At 36.9% G+C, this 25,000-nt stretch overlaps 1 long non-coding RNA gene across 1 annotated transcript; it reads left to right on the forward strand.

The window, feature by feature from the left end:
• The first annotated feature begins 3,112 nt into the window (after positions 1–3,112).
• On the forward strand, positions 3,113–23,665 carry LOC118762702. Its single transcript, XR_004998455.1, has 3 exons — positions 3,113–3,188; positions 7,827–7,828; positions 23,637–23,665. It is a non-coding gene; the product is annotated as an uncharacterized LOC118762702 (long non-coding RNA).
• The last annotated feature ends 1,335 nt before the right edge of the window (positions 23,666–25,000 follow it).

A 25,000-nucleotide genomic window follows, 5' to 3' on the forward strand; every position in this document is an offset into this window, starting at 1 on the left:
TATTAAAACAAAAAAAATGAAGTTTCCTTTTATCTGTAAAGAAATAATTATTTACAGACAAGAAGATAATTACTCCGAGAGAAAAGAGTTTAGATAAGAAATAAGTAACAGAATAGGTAAAAAAAGAAAATGATAGACACAACTAATATCATATCATGGGGTTTTCCCCATCTTGTATTCGTTTTAGTTATTGGACTGTGGCCATGGTGGACACTGCCCTGAAGGGGTTTAGTCAAAGAAAATAACCTCAATACATTATAATCATCATCATCATCGTTTAACGTCCGTTTTCCATGCTGGCATGGGTTGAATGGTTTGACTGACGTCTGGATAGCTAGGAGGCTGCACCAGGCTCCAATCTGATCTGGCAAGGTTTCAACAGCTGGTTGCCCTTCTTAATGGCAACCACTCTGAGAGTGTTGTTGGTACTTATACATGCCACCGGCATGAAGGCCAGCCAGTGGGTACTGGCATCAGCCATGTTCAGATGGTGCTTTTTACATGGTACTTTATTATGGAAGCATAATATACCATAAGGTATACTAAACATTTTCAGAAGTCAGTCCCACGTTCTACCGTGTCAGCAGTGCTCTTACATTATTTTGTTATGGTTATTTCTATAGATATTCTCTAGAACTTACAGCCTGCACTGATTTCTGCTACATTTCGTATCAAGACATCAGATGTAAACAATGTGATCGAAGACAAAAGTAAGTAATGAGCGTATATGCCATATTTTGGGGCTTGTTGCCCCTTCATCAGCACCCATCTAACCCACTCTTATTTCTGAACACATTGTTTATATTATTTACATTATTTACATTTGATGAATATACATTATTTACATTATTTACATTTGACGGCTATTTGTCCTCATCTTGTTCGTTGTTAACACAACATTTCGGCTGATATACCCTCCAGCCTTCATCAGGTGTCTTGGAGAAATTTTGAACCTGGTTTCTCATGCCTAAGATATTTTTGGATGTTGTTGTTGTTATTATTCAGGTCATTGCCTAGAATCAGGCATAACGCATAGTGATTAAGATCGTAAGCTACTAACCCCAAGATTCTGAGCTCAATTCGAGACAGTGACCTGAATAATAATAATCATATAATAATAATAATAATAATAATAATAATAATAATAATAATGATAATAATAATATAATAATAATAATAATATAATAATAATAAAATAATGATAATATATAATGATAATAATAATAATAATAATAATAATAATAATAATGATGATAATAATAATAATAATAATATAATTAATAATAATAATAATGATAATAATAATGATAATAATAATAATAATAATAATAATAATAATAATGATAATAATGATGATAATAATAATAATAATAATATAAATAATAATAATAATAATGATAATAATAATAATGATAATAATAATAATAATAATAATAATAATAACAACAACATCGAAAAATTCATTAGGAATGAGAACCCAGGTTTGAAATTTCCCCAAGACACCTGATGAAGGCTGGAGGGTATATCGGCCGAAACGTGTTAACAACAAACAAGATGAGGACAAATATCTTTCAAATGTAAATAATGTAAAAGACTATATATTCAGCATAAAAAATGTAAAAACCACATGCTTTCTGGTGGCTCCAGCTCCCCAAATTCGAAATATACGACAGAGTCAGTAAATATAAATGAAACAATGTGCAGACACATCAACAGGGAAGCTGAGAAAAGGTTGTGAGAAAAGCATGACACACACCTTTTACATGACAATAGTATGGTTATTATAGTTTATGACTAACAGACTAACATGTCTGTCTGGAGTGATGAGGACTTAAAAGCAAATGTTGCTGATAGCGTAATCAAAGACTAGAAACGGAAACCCATACCCTTGAAAATCGGAACATAAAAAGATGTAATTAAATATTACAAAACGTTTTATCTGGAGATTTACTGATATTGATGTAATCTACCGCTGTTTGTCATTCACTGCCCTTGGATCTTATCATTATTATTATTATTATTACTATTATTATTAATATTATTAATATTAATATTATTAATATTATTATTATTATTATTATTATTATTACAATTATTATTATTATTATATTATCATTATTAATATTATTATTACTATTATGATGATGAAGGTGGTGGTGGTGATGGTGATGATGATGATTATGATGATGATGATGATGATAAAGGTGCAAGTGTGACTGTGTGGTAAGAAGCTTGCTTCCAAACCACATGGTTCTGGTTTCAGTCCCAGTGCATGGCAACTTGGGCAAATGTCTTCTACTATAGTCTCGGGCCAACAAAGGACTTGTGAGTTGATTTAGAAGATAGAAACTGAAAGAAGCTCATTTTATATACATATATATACATACATATATATATATAGGTGCAGGAGTGGCTGTGTGGTAAGTAGCTTGCTAACCAACCACATGGTTCCGGGTTCAGTCCCACTGCATGGCATCTTGGGCAAGTGTCTTCTACTATAGCCCCGGGCCAACCAATGCCTTGTGAGTGGATTTGGTAGACGGAAACTGAAAGAAGCCTGTCGTATATATGTGTATATATATATATGTAAGTGTGTATTTGTGTGTCTGTGTTTGTCCCTCTAGCATTGCTTGACAACCGATCCTGGTGTGTTTACGTCCCCGTCACTTAGCGGTTCGGCAAAAGAGACCGATAGAATAAGTACTGGGCTTACAAAGAATAAGTCTCGCTGTCGATTTGCTCTATTAAAGGCGTTGCTCCAGCATGGCCGCAGTCAAATGACTGAAACAAGTAAAAGAGTAAAGAGTATATATATATTCTATTATTCTTTTATCCTTTTATTCCTCTATTTGTTTCAGTCATTTGACTGCAGCCATGCTGGAGCACTGCCTTTCAGTCGAACAAATAGACCCTGGGACTTATTCTTTGTAACCCTAGTACATATTCTATCAGTCTCTTTTGCCAAACCACTAAGTCCATTCACAAGGCTTTGGTTGGCATGAAGCCATAGTAGAAAATATTTGCTCAAGGTGTCACACAGTGGGACTGAACCTAGAATCATGAGGTTGGTAAGCAAGTTACTTACCACACAACCACTCCTGTGCCTATATACCTGTTGTAATTTAGTCATCCACAGTCTGATATGATATTTCGGAATAATATTCCTTCTTCGGATATTCTTAGATGAAGTTGTTGCTATAATCAGTTTTTATTATCATCATTTTCTTATATATACATATATACTCTTTTACTTGTTTCAGTCATTTGACTGGCTATGCTGGAGCACCACCTTTAATTGAGTAGATCGATCCCAGGACTTATTCTTTGTAAGCCTAGTACTTATTCTATTGGTTTCTTTTGCCAAACCGCTAAGTTACAGGGACGTAAACACACCAGCATTGGTTGTCAAGAGATGTTGGGGGGACAAACACAGACACACAAACATATACACATATACATATACATACATATATGTATATATATACACACACATATATACGACGGGCTTCTTTCAGTTTCTGTCTACCAAATCCACTCACAAGGCTTTTGGTTGGCCCGAGGCTATAGTAGAAGACACTTGTCCAAGGTGCCATGCAGTGGGACTGAACCCGGAATCATGTGGTTCGTAAGCAAGCTATTTACCACACAGCCACTTCTATATCTACACTCACAGATTTACACACATAATAGGAAAACTACCCAATTTCCATCTCCCAAACTTGATTCCTGTGCCTGTGGTTGGTGAGATGCCATGTTGCAATAGTAGAAGACAGATGCACAATATGCCACACAGTGAAATTGAACCAAAACCTCCTGGTTCCAAGACCAACTTCCTCACTGTTCAGACATGGTTCTGCCTGGTGTGGTTAGAATTTTGATGAAAATTGATTTGTAGAATACAAAATAAAAAACAGGTGAATGAAATATTATTAAACTTGCGCCTAATATCATACAAAATTTCCTTTCCTTTACACGATATTAAAAAGTGAAAAAAAAAAAGAAAAGAAATATATAAAAAAGCAATGGAAGAATTTTTATATTTTCTGCTAGACATAGCAATTAAAAATATATAAACACGATCACTCAAGTATGTTACTGCACAGTGAATAGAAAAAGAAATATTCAGTGTTTTAAATAGAGTCCACGCCAATGAAAGTTTTCCATTGAAATATTAGTTATTTCATCTCCTTGGAGCCTGCTAATACACCTCAAATATTAATAATACTACTAATAATAAAACAATTTTATTATTAGTAGTAGTAGTAGTATCATCATCATCTTCATCATCATCATCATTAATATTATATTATTATTAAAAGAAATCATTAAAATATAAAAGGAATCATTATTATTGTTATTATTATTATTATTATTATTGTTATTGTTATTATTGTTGTTGTTATTATTATCATTATTATTATTATTATTATTTTTGTTGTTATTAATATTATTATTGTTATTATTATTATTGTTGTTACTATCATCATTATTATTATTATTATTATTATTATTATTATTATTATTATTGTCATTGTTATTATTATTATTGTTGCTGTTGTTGTTATTATTATTATTATTATTACTATCATTATTATTATTTTTATTATATGGTTTTCGTTCATCCATCCATGCCACTGGTCACCTTAAATTAATGTGCTTATATCTAACTAAATTAAAGTTTTTTTTACATAACTGCATTTGAATAATAGAGACTAATGCTAAACTAATTTTGTGTTAAACAATATTCCAGCTTCAGTTTGGAATATAACACGAGTAATTATAATATATTATTGACTAACGAGTACGAGTCGGCTAATTGCTTAGCAAAAACCGGCTAAGTATTTTTCATTTCACTAAGATCAATGTGTTTAGCTGCATAGAATAAACTTATTAATTCCAAGTAGAAAAAACTTCTGGGTTTTCTACTTTTTTTTTTTTTTTTTTTTTTTTGTCTTTTGCAGTCAGGAGGGAGAACTATGCAGGCTTGATTAGAGAAAATACAGGAAAAGGTTAAAAGTCTTTTGCCAGAGAAAATAAATGGGAGTGATATGATTGAAATGAAATTAAGATGATCTCAAAGAAATAAAAAGATGAAATAATAAAATTTTAAAAAATGGTTTCAGTCTTATTTTTGCATGATATTTTCAAGTAATTATAGAGTTGAGATTCTTCAGAGGCAGTTTTTAAACAGAAGATAAATTGAAAATAGACACTGAATTCCAATTTCTCCGCATGCTAAAATAACCGTTCTAGCATGAAACAAGGGGGAGAAAAGAAACAGACGAGCAAAACAAAACAAAAAAAATATATTAGGAAAAGGAAAATGAAAAAAAAAATGCAAGGAGGAGGAGGAGCAGGGGGAGAAAAAGAAGGAAGAGGAAGGAAATGATGATAATAAAAACAACAGCAACAAGGAGGAGGAGGAGTAAATAATAACAAGAACAACAACGACAACACAACACGAAAAAGAAGAAAACGGAAAAGAACAACAATAACAACAACATCAACAACAAGAAAAAGAAGAAGAAGAAGAAGAAGAAGAAAACGAAGAAGAAAAAGGAAAAAAACAACAACAGCAAGACGAACAATAACAACAACAACATCAACAAGAAGAATAAGAACAACAACAACAACAATAACAAGTAGGAGGAGTAAATAATAATAAGAACAACAACAACAACACAACACGAAAAAGAAGAAAACAGAAAAGAACAACAGGAAGAAGAACAACAATAACAACAACATCAACAACAAGAAAAAGAAGAAGAAGAAGAAGAAGAAGAAGAAGAAGAAAACGAAGAAGAAAAAGGAAAAAAACAACAACAGCAAGAAGAAGAACAACAACAACATCAACAAGAAGAATAAGAACAAGAACAACAACAACAACAACAACACAACACGAAAAATAAAGAAAACGGAAAAGAACAAGAACAACAACAGGAAGAAGAACAACAATAACAACAACATCAACAACAAGAAAAAGAAGAAAAAGAAGGAGGAGAAGAAGAAGACGAAGAAGAAGAAGAAGAAGAAGAAGAAGGAAAATAACAACAACAACAGGAAGAAGAACAACAACAATGACAACAACAACAAGAAAAAGAACAACAACAACAGCAACAACATCAAGAAGAAGAAGGAGGAGGAGAGGAGGAGGGGGAGGGGAGAAGAAGGAGGGGAGGAGGAGAAGAAGAAGAAGAAGAGATAAATGAGACAGCATGATTGTAATAGTATTAAATAATGAAGGAAAGAAATGAAGATGTAGAGGAAGAAGTAATTGAGAAAAAATTGGAGAGAAGAAAATTGAGATTTTAAGTATTTAAGAAGAAAAGGAAATAAGAGAGCAAATAGGAATGAAATTGAAAGAGAAAAGAATAAGTGAAAGATATTGAAAAGCAATGAATGTGAGATAAAAATGTGAAGGAATAAATAAGATAAAGAAGGAAAGAGGTAAATGAAATCAGATGAAGGAGAGGATAAAGAAAATTTGGGAATTAAAGGAGAATGAGAATTAATTGAGCACGAAGAAATATCATTGAATGAGGAAAGAATAAGAAGAGAAAGATTATACAAAGTGTAATGTATGAAGGAAAGAGTGTGAGATAAAAAAAAATGTGAAAGAATCAGATGAACTAGAAGGCAGAGAATGATAATTGGAAAAAGAGAAGAATATGTTGGCGAATAAAGGAAAAAAGGAAAGAGAATGAAGTTGAAAGTTAAGGAAGATTTTTAAAAATCACTAGATGTAGAAGGAGTTGTGGAAGTGAAGGAAAAAAATAAGCAGTGGAATGATTAAGAATAAATAGATTAAAAAAATAAATTCAGAGAAGCAGTAAAAAAAAAAATTATGCATGAAGATAAAAATAAAACAAAAATAAAAGAAAATAGAAAAAATTTTTCTTGAAGTAGATTCGCCATACATGGAATGTCTAAAAGTGTTTGAAGAGATGCCATCACAAACTGGCCATGTTGTTGTCTTGTAGGAAACAGATAAAGAGAAAATTGTTTATGGTTGGCAAGCTCTATTACATGTACAGTGAGACCATTCAAGTGGAGGACTGAATAAAGGTAAATGTTTTATAGTGTGTGCATGGAGCTGTGTACATAGAAAATAAAAAGTTTGTGAAGAGTCCAAACAAGGGATAGGAGACATATAACTTATGCATCAGAGAGGAATGATACTTATGTTTTGGCTGTCACTGGTAGATTATAAGTAGAGGAAGAAGGGAAATAAATCAATAGATATATGACAAGGTTCCTCTGCCAGGGCCTGTATAGCCCTTGGAGGCCCATGTAGGATTTTGCTGTTAAATTTTATCTGCAGTAATTTAGTTATACTTTTACAATAAACAAAATGTTATAAGAATTTTTTTAAAACAATTCCAAATGAACACAGGATAATGCTAATAATATACCTATTTCTTTACTACCCACAAGGGGCTAAACACAGAGGAGACAAACAAGGACAGACAAACGGATTAAGTCGATTATATCAACCCCAGTGCATATGTGGTACTTATTTAATCGAAAGGCGGTGAGCTAGCAGAAGCGTTAGCACACCGGGCGAAATGCTTTGCGGTACTTCGTCTGCCGTTGTGAGTTCAAATTCCGCCGAGGTCGACTTTGCCTTTCATCCTTTCGGGGTCGATAAATTAAGTACCAGTTATGCACTGGGGTCGATGTAATCGACATAAGACCTATGTCTGTCCTTGTTTGTCCCCTCTATGTTTAGCCCCTTGTGGGTAATAAAGAAATAGGTACTTATTTAATCGACCCTGAAAGGATGAAAGGCAAAGTTGACCTTGGCGGAATTTGAACTCAGAATGTAGCGGTAGATGAAATACTGCTAAGCATTTTGCCCAGCCTGCTAACATTTCTGCTAATAATATACCATGAGTCTCGTGGCTGGCCACCAACAGATTTTTTTGCAAAATTTGGGTAGTTTATCCTGTTCATGATATATTATTAGCATCATCCTGTGTTTGATAGTAAAATTATTTCATTATCTTTCAATACATCTCAACACTTCTAAAGAAAATTTTGTTTACTTTCATTGCAATTCGAATTTAAATTCCAGATAACATTTAACAATAAAAATATTATAGGGTTTTTAAACATCAAATGGTCTTCAAAGGTCCAGCTGAATAACAGAGGAATCAAAGATGATCCCATAGAAAAAGAAATGTTTGAGAACCACTGGTCTATGAGAGAGCATGATAAGATATACCCCAATGCAAGACAGGAAGCCGGCAGAAACGTTAGCATGCCGTTTGCTGCTACGTTCTGAGTTAAAATTCCACCGAGGTCAACTTTGCCTTTCATCCTTTTGGGGTCGATTAAATAAGTAGCAGTTATGCACTGGGTTCGATATAATTGACTTAATCCTTTGTCTGTCCTTGTTTGTTCCCTCTGTGTGTCGCCCCTTGTGGACAGTGAAGAAATAAGAAATGTTAGCACAGCGGGCGAATTGCTTAGTGGTATTTCGTCTGTCTTTACATTCTGAGTTCAAATTCCGCCGCAGTTGACTTTGCCCTTCATCCTTTCAGGGTCGATAAATTAAGCAATAGTTGCATACTAGAGTCGATCTGACCCCCACCTCTCCCAAAATTTTGGGCCTTGTGTCTAGAGTAGAAAAGAAGATGTACCCCAACACCCTTTGTTAACTAGTTTGTGAATTTTGGGAGACAATATGAAAAAAGATGACTCTTTAGGCTTATCAAGAGCAGAATAACCCTCTAGTGCTGGTGTTGTAATAAAATGCATCCAGTAAAGGGGTTGAAAAGCATCGATCGGTTGAAACCAGGAAAAAATTGAATGCACCGAGTTCACTCTGAAAAGGTGATGGCAAATGAGTGGAGAAAGTGTAACCCTTCAGTTGTGTCTCATTGAGGACTTGACAATTTTTCTAGTATTGATGCCTCAAGAAAATGCACCCAGCAAAGTGGTTGGTGATAGGAAGAGCACCCAGTTTCAGAAATAAAGTCAACGTGAACGCAAATTTATGTAATTAGGGAATCTCAACATGAACTAAGATTGTGGTGACTCATCCAACCCATACCAACATGGAAAAGTGGACGTAAAATGATGATGATTATGACGATGAGGAAACATACATACAGGGATACATGCATGCATACATATATACATATATATGCACATCTACATCATTATCGTCATTATACCTCTGCTTTCCATGCTGGGATGCATTGGACAGAGTGTTGCAAATCCATGTTACCTCACAGTGCATGTGTGTGCACATGTGTGCGTGTGTGTGTGCGTGTGTGTGTGTTTGTGTGTGTGTGCATGTGCACATGCATGCACATGTGCATGCATGTATTTGTGTGTTTGTGTATGTGTGCATGCGTATACGTACTTGTATGTGTGCATTTGTATATGTGTTAATGCGCATTCCTGTGTGTGTGTGTGTGTGTGTGTTACTGTTATCTTTTCTTGACATTTCGTGATAATTGCAAACGAGAATCATCGTTGTGCAAACGGTTTCGTTTCTTTCTTGTCTGGCCAAAGGGAAATATTACGAAGCTCAGAAACAGGGGAGCGTGGGGGACAAGAAACGCACAGGGAGTCACAGGGAGTCTGTCTCAATAAACTCCATCCGACTCATACAAGCATGGGAAACTAAATATCAAATGATGGGGATGATGAAGAAGACAATGATGATGATAATGGTGATGAAGATGATGATGATTATGATGATGATGATGACAATGATGAGGATGACGACGGCGATGATGATGGTGATGATGATGTGATGATGATATGATAGTGATGATGATGATGATGACAATGATGATAGTGATGATGATGATGATGATGATGACGATGATGATGATGATGGTGATGACAATGATGAGGATGAAGAAGACAATGATGATGATAATGGTGATGAAGATGATGATGATGATAATGATATGATAGTGATGATGATGATGATGATGATGATGACGATGATGAGGATGAAGAAGACAATGATGATGATAATGGTGATGAAGATGATGATGATGATGATGACGATGATGATGATGATGACAATGATGAGGATGACGACGGCGATGATGATGACAATGATGATAGTGATGATGATGATGATGATGACGATGATGATGATGATGATGATGACAATGATGAGGATGATGATGATAGTGATGATGATGATGATGATGATGATGACGATGATGATGATGACAATGATGATAGTGATGATGATGATGATGATGATGACGATTGACGATGATGATGATGATGACAATGATGAGGATGAAGAAGACATGATGATGATAATGGTGATGAAGATTGATGATGTGATAATGATATGATAGTGATGATGATGATGATGACAATGATGATAGTGATGATGATGATGATGATGATGACGATGACGATGATGATGATGATGACGATGATGAGGATGAAGAAGACAATGATGATGATAATGGTGATGAAGATGATGATGATGATGATGATGACGATGATGATGATGATGACAATGATGAGGATGATGATGATAGTGATGATGATGATGATGATGATGATGACGATGATGATGATGATGATGATGAGGATGACGACGACGACGATGATGATGGTGATGATGACGATGATGACAACAACAACAATGATGATAATGGTGATGAAGATGATGACAACGACGCCGATGATGACGATGATGATGACAATGATGAAGATGATGATGATGATGATGTTTGTATGCATGTTTATGTGTTTCTGTGTCTGTAAAACTGTGAGACTATGTTCCCTTAAGTGAGTAGTTAAAGTTTATGCTTTCGATGAATAGAGAAAAAAAAGAAAAAGATAGTAAAAATACCGTAGTCAAAACTCTTGGCAGAAAAAAGAAGAAGAAGACGTATAAACGACCACATAGGAGTGGCTGTGTGGTAAGATGTTTGCTTCCCAACCACATTGTTCAGAGTTCAATCCCACTGTGCCACCTTCTACTATAGCTTCAGAATGACCAAAGCCTTCTGAGGGAATTTGGTCAACAAAAACTGAAAGACGTCCATAGTATATACATATATATATATATATAATATATATATATATATATATATATTATATATATATATATATATATATATATATATATATAGTTAATCCAAACAAGAAAACACAGAAAAAAAGGGAAAAAAAACACAGCAACGCAGGACGTGGAACAATTAAAGTATTATTGACGCTCAGGAAAGAAGGGAAGGAGGGTTTAACGTTTCGAGCGGAGCTCTTCGTCGGAAACAAGGAGAAGGAAAGATCCCAAGGAGGCAAGACAGAGGAGACAATATTTGAGCTGGTGGTGCTTAAGAGATCACATGTTGAAAAGAACAGAATTTGGAGGTAGTTGAAAAATGGTTTTATAATGCAAGAGAGTTCCAAAAACAGGGAATGCCTGTGTGTGTGCGTGTGTGTGTGTGTGCAAGATGACAAGTGTGTTTGTGCGTGCGTGTGTGTGTGTATTTTTGGTGAATAGATAATGACAAAGCCAGCTGTGGTGATGACTACTAGCTGTTTGTGTCAAGGTAGGTCAAAGACAGGTCAAAAAACATCATATGTGTGTGTTGTTTGTAGTGTGTGTGTGTGTGTGTGTGTGTGTGTGTGTTCGTGTGTGTATGCGAAGAGTGTGGGTGTGTGGCGTAACCCTCGTACGTGTGTGCTTGTACGTGCGTGTGTGTGTGTAGGGGGATGTATATGTGGGTTCATTTGTGTGAGAGTGTATGTATGTGCGTGTATGTGTGCGTTTGTATGTGTTTGTGTGTATGTGTGCGTGCGCGGATGGGTGTATATTGTGTATGTATATCTGTCGGTGTGTATGTGAGTTTGTGTGTGTTTGTACGCGTGTATGTGTGTGTGAGTGTATAGTATATATATATATATATATGTAAATGTATGCGTGTGTGTGTACGTGCGTGCGAGTGTATGTATGTATATATGTGTGCGTGTGTGTACAATGTAGGGGCTTATATGTGTGTTTATATGTGTGTGTGTATGTATGTGTGTATGTGTGTGTATGTGTATGTATGTATGTATGTATATATATATGCGTGTGTGTGTGTATGTATGTGTGTGTGTATGTGTGTATGCATGCGTGTGTGTATGTATGTGTGTATGTGTGTGTGTATGTGTGTATGTATGTATGTGTGTGTGTATGTGTGTGTGTATGTATGTATGTACGTACGTATGTATGTATGTATGTGTGTGTATGTATGTATGTACGTATGTGTGTATGTATGTATTTTTGCATGCGTGTATGTGTGTATGTGCGTGTGTGTACATATGTATGTTTATGTATGTGTGTGTATGTATGTATTTATGTATGTAGTGTATGTATGTGTGTGTGTATGTATGTATGTGTGCATGCGTGTATGTGTGCATGTGTGTGTTTGTATGTATGTATATATAGTGTGTGTATGTGTGTGTGTTATGTATATGGTGTGTATGTGTGCGTATGTATGTATGGTGTATGTGTGTGTATGTATGTATGTGTATGTGTGTAAGTTTGTGTGTATGTATGTATGTATGTACGTGTGTGTGTATGTATGTGTGCGTGCGTGTGTGTGTATGTGTATGTGTGTGTGTATGTATATGTATGTTTGTGTATGTATGTATATATGTGTGTTTGTATGTGTGTATATATGTATGTATGTGTGTATGCGTGTGTGTATGTGCGTGTGTATGTGTGTAAGTGTGTATGTATGTGTGTGTATGTATGTATGGATGGGTGTATGTGTGTAAGTGTGTGTGTGTATGTGTATGTGTATGTATGTATGTATATGTACGCGTGTGTGTATGTATGTATGTGTGTATAGTATGTGTGTATAGTTGTGTGTGTGTATGTATGTATGTGTGCATGCGTGTATGTGTGCATGTGTGTGTCTGTATGTATGTATGTATGTATATGTATGTGTGTGTGTATGTATATGTGTCTATGTATGTATGTGTGTATGTATGTGTGTGTATGTATGTAAGTGTGTGTATGTATGTGTATGTATGTGTGTGTGTATGTATGTATATATATGTATGTATGTGTGCATGCGTGTATGTGTGTATGTGCGTGTGTGTGCGTGTGTGTACGTATGTGTGTATATGTATGTGTGTATGCATATATGTATGTGTGTATGTGTGTGTGTATGTATGTGTGTATTTGTGTATGTGTGTGTGTATGTATGTATGTATATGTATGTGTGTGTGTGTATGTATGTGTGTTGTATGTATGTATGTATGTATGTATGTGTGTGTGTGTACGTGTGTATGTATGCAGTATGTATGTGTGTGTATGTATGTGTGCGTGCGTGTGTGTGTGGGTATGTGTGTGTGTATGTATGTGTGTGTGAATGTATGTATGTGTGCATATGTGTATGTATGTGTGTGTGTGTATGTATGTATGTATGTATGTATGTATGAATGTATGTATGTATGTATGTGTGCGTGTGTGTGTATGTATGTATGTATGTATGAATGTATCTATGTATGTATTATGTGTGTGTACGTATGTATGTGTGTGTGTGAATGTATACGTGTGGGGGGTTGGAGTTGTGTGGGCGTAAGGTACATGTGCGTGTGTGCGCTTACGTGCGTGTATCTGTGCGTCCCAGCTAGGTGTTTATAGGAGTGTGCGTATCTGTATGAGTATTGTCCCTGTGTGTGTGTGCACGGGCATATGTGTGTGTGCGCGTGGGGGTGTGGGTGTGTGTGTGGGTGTGGAAGTATGTGTGCGTACATGTGCATGTACGTTGTGTGTGTGTGGTGTGTGGGAGTAGGTTGTTTCGTGGGTACGTGAGTTGTGTGTGTGACTGCATAAGGACAATTATAAAATTTTTAAAAATAAAAATAAATAATAATTAATAACAAAAAAATTAAAAATAAAAGATGCGGGGGGAAGAAGTGGAGCGCAGTCACTAAGAGGAGGGAGCTGTGTTGAGTCGTGTGGGGGTTAGAGTCCGTAGAAGGAATATGAACATTGTTCCAAGTGAAGCCTAGATTGGGGAGAGCCGTTGTGTGGGGCAAGACCAAAACACCGAGATGTCATCGAGGGAATGGCTGGCTGAGCGGAAGTGCCGTGCGACGGGAGAATTGGAAATAGACAAACATCCCACAGATGCTCGGTGAATCGGTCTGACACCCGGCGTCGTCTGTCCTATATACAGCATCCTGCAGCGGTTGCATTTAATGCAGTATATGAGTCCAGACGAGGTGTACGTAAAGGAATACCCGATACGTACAGTTCGCCGGTTGGAACCGGTGACAGCAGTGGTGTTGGGTGAGAAGGGGCAGGTGTTGCAGCGGGATCTGGAGCATGGGAAGGATCCGAGTGGGGCCGAGGGGGAAGAAGCGAGGGTGCTACGGACCAGGAGGTCGCGTAGATTCCGGGCTCGTTTGAAGGAGGACAGGGGTGGGTTGGGGAAAATGGGGTGGGTCGTGGAATCGAGCTGGAGACGACGGAAGGCACGAAGTATCTTCCGACGAAGGGGTAGAGTAGAGGGGTGGAAAGGAGGGGGAAGGGGTGTGGTTGGGGGTGGGGGTGGATTGGAAGGAGAAAGGGCGGTGGTGCGGTCGATGCGACGAGCGCGGGCGAGGGCGTTCAAGGCCAGGGTAGGTGGGTATCCTCGAAGCCTGAACAGGCGGGCCAGGTATTAAGACTGGGTCTCGAATCCTGGGTCGCGGCTGCACAAGCGTCGGAGGCGGAGGAAACTGGGAGTAGGGGATAGCCCGTTTGGTGTGGAAGGGATGGGAGGAGGAGAAGTTGAGATAGAGGTGGGATCCGTGGGTTTGAAGAAGGCGGAGGTGGTGAGGGAGAGGGGAGGGGTGGTCGATGCTGAGTGAGATATCTAGGAAAGTTAACGGAAGTATTGGATATGGTGGAAGTGAATTGTAGAGAGGGGTGGAAGTTAGAGAGGAAAGAGATGAAGTGGCAGAGTTGTTCGCGGGAAAGGGAGGTGGCGCCTATACAGTCGTCTATGTAACGACCGTATAGTTCTGGGGTCGGCCCGAGAATTGGAGAATACTTGGGCCTCAATGTAGCCAACAAAGAGATTGGCGAAATTGGACCCATTCTCGTTCCCATCGCGACCCCGGACACCTGTTGGTACGTTCTCCCGGCGAACGTGATGAAAAGTTGAGGGTTAGGACGAGCTCTGCCAGGCGGAGGAGGGTGGGGTGCTAGGGTGGGGGGGGGGCGACGGTCGAGGAAGTGTTGGAGAGTAGGAAGACCGTCGTTGTGGGGAATCACCGTATACAGTGATTTGATGTCAAGGGTGAAGAGGAGGTGAGAAGGGGCTGGAAGGGAAGGAAAGGAATTGAAGAGACGGAGGGCTGGTTGGTATCATGTATGTGGGAAGGAGGGTTTTGACTAAAGGGGACAGGAGCGGTCGAGGTATAGGGAATTGTGTTAGTAGGGCCAATTACAGGCCGGAAACAATGGGGCGGCCAGGGTTTGGGCTTATGAATTTTGGAAGGAAAATAGATGGTGGAGGGGCGGGGGTGTGCGGACGATGAGGTTGGTGGCTGGTGGGGGAGAGGCAGAAGAAGAGATGAGATCGCGGATGTGGAGGCCACTCGCTGTTGGTAGGAAGAGGTGGGATATGAGAGGGGAGGAGGCGATAGAAGAGGGGATTTTGAAGCTGGCTGAGCGCTTCCTCCTGTAGAGATCCGCGCGCCATACCACTACTGCTCCGCCTTTGTCCGCCGGTTTGATGACAATGTCATTGCGGCGACGGAGGTGGCGAAGGGCAACCAATTCAGCCTGTGTGAGGTTGTCCCGGAGAGGTCTTTTTTTTAAATCAAACAGGTTTACCAACGCGTTGCAGTCGTTCACAAACGAGTCTAGGCTACTGAATTGGCCCGGGGGCGGCGTCCAGTTGGATGGGCGGCGCCCCAGCTCCAAAAAGCAATCCTGATTATCGTGACGCTGCGGAGACGCGTGGTAGAAGGCGCAAAGTTTGAGGCGGCGCAGGAACTGGTTGACGTCCGTCCGAGTCTCGAATTCGTCACAAAGGCGCGTGAGAGGCGTGAAGCGGAGTCCCTTACTGAGGAGAGAGCGCTCGGCTGCAGAGAGGGGGGGAGATTGGGGGGTATAGTGACAACAGTGCGAGGAAGCGGGGTGGTGGGATGAGTGGGGTCGGGAAGAGGGGGTGCAAGAAAGCACAAAAAACATAACAACACGAGGATGTGGAACAAATATAGTATTATTGGACGCTCAGGAAAGAAGGAAAGAAGAGGGTTTAATGTTTCGAGCGGAGCTCTTCGTCGGAAACATAGAAGGAAAGATCCAGAGAAGGGAAGACAGAGGGGAAAAAAATCACCAACGGTATACACGCGGTCACATATATATAGGCAATGCTCCAGCATGGCCGCAGTCAAATGAGTGAAACAAATAAAAGAATAAAGGACAATGGTTAGAAGTCTAATTAAATATGATTAATCAGATGAGTTAATTCGAAACATTGCACCAAATCATTTTCTATCTTCAATTTTGGTCAGAAAATAAAAAGAAAAAAACAAATGGTATTCTTATAGAAACAGAAAGGTTTCAAGCAAGCCATAATAAATTAAATTTGATTTTGTTTGGAAGATGTGGGTATAAATATTAAATATAATCCTTGCGTTTATAGCTTTTATGCAATGTCAGAGAGAAAGAGGGGGCAGCGATCATGCTGGGTGGAAAGGTCATATTTTGTTCACTACGCAATTATGTTTGCGGTTAGTTTATTATTCTGTTTCACTAATGAGCCATCAAACGTAGGCGTTTTGCAATTAGTTGGCTACTCGTTAAGTATTCTGAACAATATACACCGTTTGCCATTTTACCTCTACTGGCATCTAAGATTACAAATGGAACATGTCATTTCCGTGTGCGCATCTGGAGTTAAATATCACATATCTGCACAAATGTATGCACATGCACATATATATATACATATATATATATATATATATATATATTATATATATATATATATACATACATATATAAACAATTGCAGCGTGGGAGGTGTTTGTAAGCCATTTAAGAAACACACAAAAGCCGTTCGATTCACTTCAACATTTAAGTTAAAGTTGTCAAAATATTTTCGTCGCTTTAAGACCGCGACCTGTTCACTGACAAAAATCCGTGCTGCACGGATTTTTGTCAGTGAACAGGTCGTGGATTTTAGCGACGAAAAATATTTTGACAACTTTAACTTAAATGTTGAAGTGAATCGAACGGCTTTTGTGCGTTTCTTAAATGGCTTACAAACACCTCCCATGCTGCAATTGTTTTCGTTTCAGCACACGATCTCAGATCAAATCACTTGCTATGCAAGTACATCTCCGTAATGTATATATACATATATATATATATATATATATATATATATATATATTATATATATATAATTAAATAATAAGGGTAGAAATTGATATTAATCAATTAAAACCATTAAAACCACACTGGCTTAGCATATTTAAAAAATCTGAAGATTAAAAATTGTGTTACATAGAAAATTAAGAGGAATGGCCACTAAAGTGGACACCCATATAATATACGAAATGGAAAACGTTTTTCATTTCGTATATTTTCATTTGTCTTGCTCAGTTTTACATTTTGGCGTTTGCTGAGGTTTTTTCTTGAGAACACATTCTTCGTGGTAATGGCGATTTGACGTCTATGTTTAGCATATAGGGTGTCCACTTTAGTAGTCATTCCTCTTAATTTTGTATATATATATAATTTAAAAATAGGAGAAATTATTAAGTAGTTAGCGTGAAAAACCTCATAAGAGAAAAAATCTGTAAATTTTTTCCCTTGAATATACTTATTTATATTATATAGAGGGCATTATTACACATAAATTTATGTGTAATAATGCCCTCTATATATATATATATATATATATATATATATATATATAAAAATTCCCCAAAACAGAAAAATAGCTTTTAGCCAACACATAGATACTTGCGCCAACAAAAAAACACCAAACTTCAGAATTTTCCCCCTCTACCAATTTAGGGACGATACAACCTCGAGACAACGAATAAGTAAAGAAAATCTCTTTATTACAAAATACAAGCCACTTCTTAACGGGTCTACGACAAACAATTAATATACCTCAACTTTAGAATAAAAGAAATATATATACACAGACAAATATTACACTCCATAGAATCCATTACTAATCAGCCCCATCACAGCTATACTTACACCCAATCATATTCTCCCTTCTCTGTTTTTTTTTCTTCTTCTTCTTCTTCTTCTTCATCATCATCATTATCATCATCATCGTCGTCATCATCATCACCACCATCTTCTCCTTCTCCTTCTTCTTCATCTTCTTCTTCTTCTTCTTCTTCTTCTTCTTCTTCATCATCATCATCATCATCATCAACATCGTCATCTTCTTCTTCTTCTACTTCTCCACCTTCCACCCCTTAACCTTGTCACTAATGTCTTTCAGTATAACGCCTACGCAAATTCCATAAACAATTCCTGAATTGAACTGCGACTACCGTCAGCCACTGACCATTCAAAATACGACCATTAAGGCATTCCCAGATTTCCCCACCCCCTCTCCACATCAGCCTCATTATTCTTCACCTATCCTACCAAGAACTGAAAACGACCTCGAACACACAAGTGCAAACAAGGGAGTCAGAGAAAGGCAGAATGCTACTTATATCTGAACACTACTACAGAAATATTCTTTTAAAAAAACTTTTCTTCTAATTTTTCTAAATTTAATTATTTAATCGTTACAGTTGAAAAGGTCTCAAAATGACCGAAACCGGTACTGAAAGATTCACTATAAAATCATCTTAGCATTTTCTATTTTTGACTTGTTTTTTCATATATATATATATATAATATATATATATATATATATATATCTATATATATATATATATTATATATATATATATCTGTAGGCATAGGTTTTATAAAAGAATCATCACTATAAAGGATCATCAAGGTAAGATTCACATTAATACCTTGTATTCTTTATTGTGACATCATAATAAAATAGTAGGATTGTTGTAAGAAAATAGAAATTGAATTATTTTAGAGTATATCACATGTTCACATGATATAAATTATCCATTGGATGAGTGCCTGAAATTTGTCATCTTGAAACTTGAACCTGTACACCTCTAATATATAACAAATTGATTTTAAATATAATACTTTAACTATAGCACATTAATTTACTCTATATTGCGTCAGTACACAAATATTTTTTATATTTGCATAAAATATAATAATGATATCTTCCAGTCTTGTATATGTAATTATAAAAGCAAAAATTTAACCCTTTTTTATTTTTTACACCTTTGGGAAAATATAGTTTATGTTGATGTAGAGAAGGAAGGGAGTATTGAAGGAGAAGGTACGGTTTTGTTAAGAAAGGAACAGCAAACTGAAATAAAGGGACACAAAGGAGACTATGAGCTGTGGAAAGTAGATTATGACACGGGGAACTTACAGAGGTCTATAAAATATAAAGAGCTGAAAAAACGGTATGGGATTGATATAATGGAAAACGGAGGTGAAGGGAGCAACTGATGTCACTTGATGGGGCAAGTAACGCCATTTTCATTTCTCATTTTCATTTTTTACATTATATCATACGTTTTATTTTTTTCCTTTGTTTTATGTCCCCACATGTGATGTATTATCACTCTTCGTTGACCCGTTATGGGTAATAAAGAAATATCTTTACACCTTTGGATTAGAGTTGAAGTCATTTGTCAAAAGTAAGTCGAAAGTTGTTGATTGTTGTTAGTTTCATGTTTTTAAACACTTTATTTTACACTTCGTTTTACTGTCTTACGGCAGATTGTTGATGCTTTCTCCCTTCTTCGAAGGCGATAGCACTGGTGTTAAGGATGGAGAATGAAAACATCAACCCCTTCCCCCAGGAGCTTATGTCTTTCGAAGAGGAACTACTGAGAGCAGTGAATGTAATGGAGGAACAAAAGGAGAAAAAAAGAAATTTTGCTGCAGAGGCCAAGCGCTACAGCAATGAAATGGAATTGTTGGAACTAAGCAACTATAAGAACATGCTTTGAGGGAGTGGTGCGATGTAAAGGTTCCCCTCCCCAAGAAGATGTAAAAGCAATGAAGGAGAGAACTATCATATACAGGACATACTTGTAAAAACCAAGAAAATAGAAATCATGTCGACCCTGCATACTGAAAAAGTTTTAAAAACAATCCAGCAAGGGATTTCTTACCTTACCAGAGGAAGGAAGTTTGGAACGATGGAGGTGCAGTTCCAAGAGGTAGCTACTGCCAGGCTATAGTCGGCTACACTCTTAAAGACGGAAGAAGTGGTACTTCTACCCATATACATTGGGGGACGTGCTTCCAGGGTTAGGGTAGAACTTATACCCCCTGAGATTCATGTAGCCAGGCTAGTAGCTGCAATACTGCTTGTCAACGTAGAAAAGATGATGGCCCTGCAAACCACAAGAATGGCGTACCCTAATGTGGCCTTTTTGGCCACATTTGTATCAACGAGGGGTTCTGCTCTCTCCTCTGACCCTGAGCGTTATCTCATCTATCGTAATTGTTTCCGGATTATCATGATTATACAAACTCGTCAATATCGTCATGCCTCCTTCCTTGAAATGGGAAGGAAGAGCTATTTTCATCATGCTTGTGCCTATGGCGAAAGAATGTATCTGGTGGATGCATATGAAAGGATTGGAAACAAACACTTTCCTCTCTGGTCAATCTCTCATCAACTTCTTCAAGTATCACTTGAAAAGGAAAGTCAGAGTAGAAAGGCAAGTTTTGTCTAGCGAAGTTTCAAAACAAGATGGGTGAATATAGCAAGGATGGCACGTATGAATGACGAAGCCACCTTGAGCATAATCCTATGAACCCGGAAAAATTTAAAATAGAGAGTTACTTACTTGCAAATAAATGTGTTAACATGTGACATTATTGACCGAGGTTATCGTGGTCTTTTCCGTAGGCTTTTCTTTCCACGGATAAACCTTATCTGCTTCCCCCTTTACACCTTACATCATGACACTGTGATACCCGATCCCTATCAATAATTTTTTTAATTTAAAAAGAAATTTTTTCTTTCCTTTTTACAATCCCTTTTGATTGAAAACTTACCCCACTTTGTTTTTCTCCCCACCCCAAAAAGCTCTACTTTGTAATTTGTCCCGTCTGTGTTCAGCCCTGTGTGGCTAATAAAGAAACATAATTATACAAACTACAGAAAACAGTGACAAGGACAGTGTAAAACATTTATAAAATGGTAAACTGTAAATTTTCCATTTGGTAGTTTTAAATATAGGACTCACATGAGTGAGATTTTCGATCTGAGAAATTGACAGATGTGAAGTGCCAAGAAACAAGCCATAGATTACCATGTCAACTTCTTGGAAAAGGGGGAATTAAGGTACAAGGAATGGAACATCTCTCAAAGAATAACGGAGAAAATAATGTGACAGTTACCTGAGAATGGTAATTGTAACCAGGGTAAGTTGAATAATGTATCATGAAAAGAGCTTGAATAAGGAATTCTTTGAAACAGATGCATGAATATTTTCTTCAGAAATAAATTTGTAGCAGAGAGGGCTTACAGGACTCATATTTTACCATTTCTAATTGGCATTATTCTATATTTGTGTGAAAGGTGGTTAACGTTCTGTGGTATTTCTCATTTGATTAGCAATGTTCTCAATGGTAACCTTTCGCATTGGTTAAACTTTTGTCTCATTGAGAATCTTTACTTGAAATCTATGTTAGAAAACTCAAAGAAATCCAAGATCATTTTGTCAGCTGAATCGCAGAATGCATTGCAATTCCCTTTAATCCAAATCCTATTTTGAAACACGTCCTCTGAGAAGAATAAAACACATACCACCATCCAATAATAAATGATACAACACCTGACAGGTACACGTGTCAAACAGACATCATTTATTATATGTTACCTTCACCTTTAAAATATAGATTATGAGCTTAAGATTTCAGAAGAGATTTCTGTTTTGAAGTTTGTTGGGAAATAACAGATTTCATGGTTTCAAACCTTTCAATGAAACAAATGAATAAAAATAAGATTCTCTTGACAGTTTTAGGTGGTTAAGGTATGACAATGACACCTTTATGGCAGCCATGTATTTTGAAATTATAAAGGATATTAACAAAAATATTTTTCTATTCCTCAGATTTATTCTTACATTGTATCAAGGACTTTTCCAGATAATCCATGCTGCACCCAAGAAACATGTTTTCTTCTTAGTATCCTTTCCCAGATTAAGATCAAGTTTCTTAATATCGTATCACAACTATATGTGCGTGACATGGTAATCTCATATCAAGATAAACAGCACGTGACCTTGCAGGTGGGGCCCAGTTAGAATTTTCTTCAGTTTCAGTATGCCAACCCTCTCAAAAGGTCCCTTTAATTATTATATTATTATTATTATTATTTACTTTTAATCTGCATGTTTGTTACAATAACTGGCTGAGACACACTTAGTGTCCTAAGGATAAGAGATGTTACAGTTTGACTGAAAGCTTAGTGAGGGAAAGTGACAGGGGCAGTAACGAAATATCTTCATAGGATATTTCTAAAGTTTCCAGATGTTTCTTCAGCTTGCGTGGTTTTGAACCCAATGCTCTGATGGCAATAAGGACAATCTTTCTGTTTGACTCTCGTAGCTGCCACACCTTGGCGATCTCAATTCTCGGGTCTTCATATTTATCAATCTTTTCTCTTTCTTTCATGATAATACGTTGATCTCCTGGCACTACCACGTCAATTATTAGGCTCCCTGGTTTGTGAAGGTGACAAGCTGGCAGAAACGTTAGCACGCTGGGTGAAATGCTTAGCAGTATTTCATCTGTCTTTATATTCTTTACATTCTGGGTTCAACTTTCGCTGAGGTCGTCTTTGTCTTTCATCCATTTGGGGTCGATAAATTAAGTACCAGTTGCATACTGGGATCAATCTAATCTACTGACCCCCCACCTCCCCAAGAATTTCAGGTCTTGTGTCTAGAGAGGAAAAGAATATTTTATATTTCTAGACTTAAAGGGTGTTTCTTTTTTTATATATATATATATATATATATAATTATTGACTTTTTTTTATTGTTTGACTTCCTACCAAATTGCCAAAATCAGTCAAGCTGCCAAAGGGCTTAATCCAATTTTTTATGCAATTTCTGAAAACAGAAAATTTTTTTGTAATCAATAAAATAATATTCGATATAAATTGGATTAATAAATTTATTTATGTATTTATTTATTTATTTACAAGAAAGCCAAGTCTTTAGGATTGGGTGTACACAACGTCAGAGATGTTTTCAGTTTGCCAAGGCTTTATATTAAATGTATACAGCCGGTACATTGGCCAAGTCACAAGAGCACAGTATATGTTCCAGCTCTGAAGATTCTGAGTTCAAATATCATTAGTATCGACTTTGTCTTCAATATGATTTTAGCCAATAAAAGAAATAGTCCAATACCGCATTCGACTTTTCTGTCTGTCTGACTCACTCTGGTTTCTACTCATAATTTTGAGGCCATACACTTGGCCTGATAATTGCATTAAGTGTTGTTAAGATACCCATGCCGGTGACGTGTAAAATGCACCGTCTGAACGTGGCAGATGCCAGCGCCGCCTGACTGGCTTCCGTGTCAGTGACACGTAAAAGCACCAACCGATTGTGGCTGTTTGCCAGCCTGCTCTGGCCCCTGTGCTGATGGCACGTAAAAAACACCCACTACACTCACGGAGTAGTTGGCGTGAGGAAGAGCATCCAGCTGTAGAAACACTGCCAGATCAGACTGGAGCCTGGTGCACCCTCCTGGCTTGCCAGACCTCGGTCGAACCATCCAACCCATGCTAGCATGGAAAACGGACGTTAAACGATGATGATGATGATGTTCACATGTCTGTCTAGAATCAATGTACTTTAACTTCATAGAAGGAATTCACTCGGTCGAACAACTGAAAGCTTAACATTGAGACCAATCGACGGTCTATAAGTAATAACACATGACCGTGTTTTGCACCGTTTGATTTCAATCTCAGTTCGGTAGTATTTTGTCTTTGCTTTTTCTAATACCACTCAGCATTTTCACTCTTCTTTTCAATTACCAATTCTCTTATATCTACATAAGTCAAACAAATACATTCTGTTTAGTATATACAGAAATGTTAATAAACCTATTTCTGTTTATCTCCGAACATCTACAGCAATTTTTGGTCTTAAGATTAGAAAGATACCGGCCGGCTATCATACTGTTTCAACGTAATTAGTGTTATATTTATAGCAAACTATTGTAACTGGAAAGAAGGTGATACGAAGCCTGTAGTTTGGTTGAGAAAATAAAATCATAACATATTCAAACTAGATAATCTGGCTGAAAGCTTTTAAGAATAAACTTCGCCGAAGAGAGCGAGAGAGAAGAAAAAAAGAGGAAAAAAAAATATATATATATATATAAATGCAGAAAGGGTATTAATATCTTATGCATTTATTCATTCTGATGCACATAGAAATATATGTGAGCAACAGAATGATGTGTTCAGTGTGCAGAGCTGTAAAATGTCCATCACTAAACATTACAGCCATATGGATATATATTTTTAATGCCAAAATATGATAAGTGCATATATATGTGTGTGGCACTATATTACATGTGCAAAAGAAAACATGTTACGAAACAAACTAGAAAAGAATGTGAAATGCTGAATTCTAATGGAAATTTATCACATCTTCTTGTGATGAAGGGGAAAAAAATTACATACATGCTTATACGCAATTATACACATATGTGCGTATATGTAATACACACATATACTCATTCACCCACATATGCACACATATATACCTACTGTAAGTGGATGCACATGAATCTCACAAACTATGTCTTCATTCGTCTAACAGAAGAGTTTATTCACCGAGAGTGCTCAACAAACTGGAAATGAGTTGGGTCTATGATCAATGTCTATGTTTATGTGAGATA

This window comes from Octopus sinensis, linkage group LG3, assembly GCF_006345805.1.
Source record: "Octopus sinensis linkage group LG3, ASM634580v1, whole genome shotgun sequence".
Lineage (NCBI taxonomy): Eukaryota > Metazoa > Mollusca > Cephalopoda > Octopoda > Octopodidae > Octopus > Octopus sinensis.